Genomic DNA, 6000 nt, shown 5'->3' with positions numbered 1-6000 from the left:
ACAATTGGAAATCGCTCCATAATGTCGGATGCATGATCTGGATTCGCTGTAGGAGACTGAACTGCATTGCAAACGGCGCTGATTGGAATGTCGGCTAACCCAAGGCGATCGAACCAATCAAGACCCAATAGGTTCAACTCAGTTGCCGTTATATAACACGACCCCACAAATGTAGTTCCTCGAAAAGATACACAGCACTGGAGCTCACCGGAAAGTTTTAACTCTCCACCGCAGGCACTGGTTGCAGTTCGAGCTGCTTGTCTGATCGGAGGTTGCCCGAACGTGCGCCAAAGCTTCTCTGAAATGATGGTAATGTCCGACGCAGTGTCCAACTGCAGACGGACTGGATGAACATTTACGGTGACTGTCAGATACTTCCGGTTACCTGGCGTGTTGATCTGGAAAGTAGCCAGCAAACTGAGAGAGGAGCCAACAGGGTTCAATTTCGGTTTGGGACGGATGCGTGATGATTGCTTTGAAACAGCAGAGGCCGCATGCATCCGTCACTGGCAATATCCATCTTTGTGTCCCACGGACTTACATGAAGATTGAACGGCTATCGAGATTTTTCAAAACTTGTATTATTGTACTAGTACTATTACTAGTGTATTTGTACTAGTGCCAACCGAAAGAAATTATCCGTGGAGTTGAGAGAAATGCCAAAGAGATGGAAGAGGCCCAGAAAGCAGGTAATGCCCGGAGATTATTTCACTTGATCCGTGCGACCGGTCCCCGGAAACCACCTGTGAGTGAAAGCATCAAGCATCAGAATGGAACGACCATCTCTAATAAGGAGGAACGCCTTGACCGGTGGGCTGAATACTTTGAACAACAAATGTCTTGGCCACCAGCCGGCACTCATCTACAGCCCACAGGTGAAGTAGAACCCTGGACGGTGAACGTGGAACCACCTACGGCCTCGGAGGTTTACGACTGCATATGTTCTCTCAAGCGCCACCGAGCTCCCGGTCCGGATGACCTTCCACCTGCACTGTTCAAAGACGGGGGTGAAGTCCTCAGTCAGCGCCTGTCCGACCTGTTTGCTTGCATTTGGGAAAAGGAGTCTGTCCCAGACAACTGGGGAGAATCGGTGATAGTGCCCATTTTCAAAAAAGGGGCGCGTAGTGAGTGTGGTAACCACAGGGGGATCAGCTTGACCCCGGTTGTAACGAGACTGTTGGCGTCAATTGTGCTTCGTCGCCTTACGGTGGCTCGTGAGATGCTGACTCGAGAGCAGCAAGCGGGATTCCGGCCTGGTAGGGGTTGTGTTGACCAAATCTTCACACTGCGTCAGGTGCTAGAACAACGCCATACGTATAAGCGACCCACGATTCTAGTATTCCTGGATTTCCGAGGCGCATTCGACTCGGTTGATCGGTCTGTTCTTCTTGAGACGCTTGCCCACCAAGGAATGCCCCGGAAGTTTGTAAACATAATACGTTCTTTGTATTCTCAGACTTCCAAACGTGTGAGAGGGTACGAAGAGCTCTCCAAAAGCTTCTGTCCGTCAAGGATGCCCGCTCTCCCCATTCCTTTTTAACTTTGTGGTCGATGAAATAATGAGACGAACGCTGCAGGGTCTCCAAAACCCTGGTGTTCAAATAGCCTGTGAAGAAAACCTTGTCGATCTGGAATATGCAGACAACATCATTCTCATGTTCAAAGAGAAGGAGAAGGCGCAAGTGTTCTTGGATAAACTGACCAAAGTTATCCTGCCCTTTGGTATGCACTTTGCACCAACAAAGTGTGAGGTCATACTCGTAAACGTTCAGTCACTAAACACGCCACTTACAATCCAGGGAGAGGTACTGGAAGTTTTAGAGAGTTTTACGTATGTTGGAAGTCGTACTAGTTCTGATGGTAATGTGACAGATGAGGTGAATGCACGAATTCGCAAAGCTCGGGCCGCGCTTGCTAATTTAAGACCCCTATGGCATCAGATTCGTTTATCCCTGAATCTGAAGGGACGTGTGTATCAAGCTACAGTACGGGCTGTTTTGTTGTATGGCTGTGAGACTTGGACTGTTCGAGCAGCGTACCTGAGACGTCTTCAGGTGTTCGACAATCGTTGCCTCAGAACCATAGCTCGCGTGGGTTGGTGTCGGCGAATCCGTAACGAGGCAGTTAGAAAACGCGTTTTCGGTTGTGCAACGGGTATTTGGGACATGTGTTACGTATGCCGAACCATCATTTGCCGAAGAGAGTGCTGTTTTCCATGCCCAATTCAGAGTGGCGTGTACAGAGAGGTGTCCAATCCTTGACTTAGCAGGGGAGTATGAAGGAGATCACGAAGCGCTTGGGTGCTGTCGGTGCTATTCGCCTTCTAGGATGGGGATCGCGTGATCCTCAATGTGCCTGGTTGGCGACACCACAAGATATGGCTGCCAACCGATGTCAGTAGCGTTCTTGTTGTCAGTTTCTATCCAGATTGCCTGAGTGAATGTCTGGAGGTGTAAGCACCTCGGAATGATTGTGTCAAGCTAGCACTATGTCCCTCCCTCATACATCTTTATTCGTTTCTTCATAATAAGGCTTTGTACGGCTCGTACTGCTTCACTGCTTGTATGGCAGTGAAGCATCGGTGTTGAACACTGATGTCATGCTGTCGATGATGATGATGATGATGATGATGATGATGATGATAGAAATCAATCAGCGGCTGGTATTTCCTAATCAAAAACCGTTTCATACATAACAAAAAGTCTGTATGTGTCCACTGGCGCTATGGATTTTAGAGTGACACAGCTGTTGATGCGTTGCTATTCGCGCCGCTAGAAATCGTCCTGATGGCTGTTCTTTAAATTCTTTGTTTTATAGCACAGCGTTTGTGCCTGGAAAATAGACTGATGTCTTATATGCCCCACCTCCATTTCAGGACTCCGGAGGTCATCCTCGACAAAAATGGACAACGCTCCCATACAATAGGGTTGTCTTTACACTTGTGAATCTGGAGATATCGACGCTTGGCTTAACTTATTGAAGATCGAAATTTCCTGACAACTCATGAATCTTGTCTGTGTTTTGCTGGATTTCATGCTTGCCTTTCTTGGTTTATATCGTCCACCATGTTTTTGCTACTTAGGTGATACAAAATGACCCTAAAAAGCTCAGCTTTATGCGGAACAACATGTCGGGATTTTAACGTCAAAGAGAGCGTAACACTTAGGGTCGAATGTTCTTAGCACTTGGTGTCATCACTGGGGTTGGTCACATGTTTGGTGTTTGCACAGTTAGCTGAAAGCCAGTGCCCGCGGTAAAGGCAGCACAAAACCTCTGAGTCTGGACCCGGGGAGGGATGAAAATTTTTAAACACAATAGAAGTCAAACAGCGACATTTTATGAATATGACGAGCCCTGAGGTACGGCTCTACCTTCTAGACAGCTGATCTCGCGCAATGATCCGTTTAACTTATCATATGACCGTCTCTGGAACATAGCGGACTACGTTTTCTGTACTTAAGACGGAGAATCCTCAGTTTGGTGTATAGGTGTTAGATGCCACGATAATACTGGAACTACGCAAACTAAGCTACACCGGCCTACATTTGTGCTTAGACCTACACACTCCCGGTTGCAGGAAGTAATGCCTATGCTTGACTTTTGTTCTCAAGCCTGTCTATTTATGGCTACAACCTGAGCTAGAAGTGTAATGGAGAATTGGAAGAGACTTTCATTTTGCCTTTCTGTACAGTCTTCGAAACGCTGTAATGGATTAAATGAGGCCGTAAATGTCGCCTTCGACTACTATGGTCAATAATGCACCAGAGGAGCACCTTGAATCAAGTTGGACACATGAAGGAGCGAACAACGTACGTAAATTCATAACGCAGGTTTCCGAGAAAATTTCATCGTGAGGGAAGACTTCAGTACTATTTACATATAGGCAGAGCTGACACCTTATGTATCAATGATTTGTGTCAAAAACACTCTCATTATATGCATGCAGAGACCGTGCAAGTTGCCGGGGATTATATTTTTAAAAAACGTTAAACCTTAGGCAAACAGAGAGTGCCACTGGAACAAGCATTTAAAAATGCTGTTGCCGCGCATATGAACCAAATTAAGGTTCTATTTGTTGTTGAAATCCTACTGAGCCTTTCATGAACTCCTCATAGGTCACAGACGTGAAAAACCAAAAAGTTGTGGTAATAGTGATATTCCGGACCGACCGTTTCATCACTGATTCCGAGGTCATGGTTACTTAGGTTGGTTTTCTTGGCGAGGTTTCAGAGTTCACGGCAAAGATTTTCCTATGCCTTCGACAAATAATATAACGCATGACCCAGAAGCCCGGCCGATTCAAATAAAACGAGAAAATTGATACAAAATCACTTAATCGGGAGCACACACGACAAACCAGCTGAATGTCGCCGTGACATTCATCGGCCTGTAGTATCAGGGGAGTTTTATGGCCAATCTACGTGCCATCAGTTGTGAATATGGGTATTTAGTTATGAAAACAGACCTGAAAGCATAAAAAGCAAGACTTACCGATTGCGTTTACACAAATAATTAAGAAAAAGGCAACCGGCATTTCCGTGTTAAACTTCAAAGAGGCGGTGGTTACCCTCCTTAAGGTCGCTGGTGTACATGAAGAATTCAGTTCAAAATTTCTTCGGCAAGGAGATGAGGCCAATCATTTATAAGTCTATCCATCTAATGCGAAAGGGTTGTTGCCCATTTGCAAAACATTTCATTTAGGAAGAAATTTCGTCTTCAGCGTGACTTGAAGAAAGGACTGTTCAGGACCTGCTTCCGATGTTCACCTACCACAAATATGAGGAAGTTTGTACTACCTCTGGTCTTCCCTTTGTGTGGTCTCCTCGTCTTCAGGAGGTGGGCGAGACCGTTCAACCTCTTTCGTGTAAATTTCCTCAACCCAGATCAGTACATTTTCACAGTGTTATGTTCCAATTCTCCCCACGCCACTAATGGTTTCCATAGTGCAAATGTGACCATAATGTTTTCGAAAATCTGCGGCATAAATCCAGGAACAGTGATGTTGCGCCCAGAACGTCGTCTAATTCAAAACAGCTTTTGCGTCCCATGTTCGTTTCACTATAGCGAAGGCCCCAAAAAGTCTCTGTGCACATGCGGCCTACTTCATTCCTGGTGACATTTTTGTTTTTCGACTTCTTTTAACAGCGTCAGCATTGAGGCCACAGACTAGCGTCCTTACAAAGTAGGCAAATTAACCAGTTGAGGAGGAAATTCTCCTGACTCCGGAATAAACTTAAAGACGGAATGATTCCCACATCCGCGCTCTCAATGGACGCGATATTGGCCGAATTTTCGCGCACCACTAACTTGTGCCTGCCCACCTATGGTGATCTTTCTGACCATTGTACATTAGTACTTTCTTTGTAACTTATCATTGCTCAAATTGCACCACTTCCTATCTCTCACTAAATCTCAGCTTATTCCTCTTCTCTTCATACCGAATAACTTTTGTTTTTAAAATGAAAGCAAAGAAATATGAATGCATACATACAATACAAATTCTGTACTTCGTGAAAGGCGTGTTCCCTTCTTGCTGTGTCGAGTTACGCCGTCAGTGAATTAACGAGCAGTGATCTACCTTTCAGACTACGACGGGATAGAAAGTATTTAGGAATATATTAAGGAAGATTCCAGGAAGGAGATCGATTTGGATTTATTTTGGTGGTAATAACTAACTGTACCAACGAACTCGATTTAACTACTTTGAACTGGTATTTGCTAGCGTTATCCACTACACACCAAAACTCTCACCTTTATTCTCGCCTTTCGTAATTTGCATTGTCCGGTCCCAACCTCTCAGCTTGGTACAAAACTTTTGAGCCTCTCAAAGAATAGAGGCAAATATGAGCGGCGAGCCCTGAGTTTGATCACTGTCGAACTCATCAAAAGGACCATTAAGTTTGTCGTAAAAACATGTGTTGACAGTGTGGGCGCAGAAACTTCACGACGATATGTCTTTATTGGACCTTGCCCCCTCTTTTGGACGCCAATTTAATGGGA

The sequence above is a fragment of the Opisthorchis viverrini genome (genome assembly GCF_000715545.1).
Source record: "Opisthorchis viverrini unplaced genomic scaffold opera_v5_356, whole genome shotgun sequence".
In the NCBI taxonomy this organism is placed as follows: domain Eukaryota; kingdom Metazoa; phylum Platyhelminthes; class Trematoda; order Opisthorchiida; family Opisthorchiidae; genus Opisthorchis; species Opisthorchis viverrini.
Note: the sequence above shows the minus strand (reverse complement) of the source record.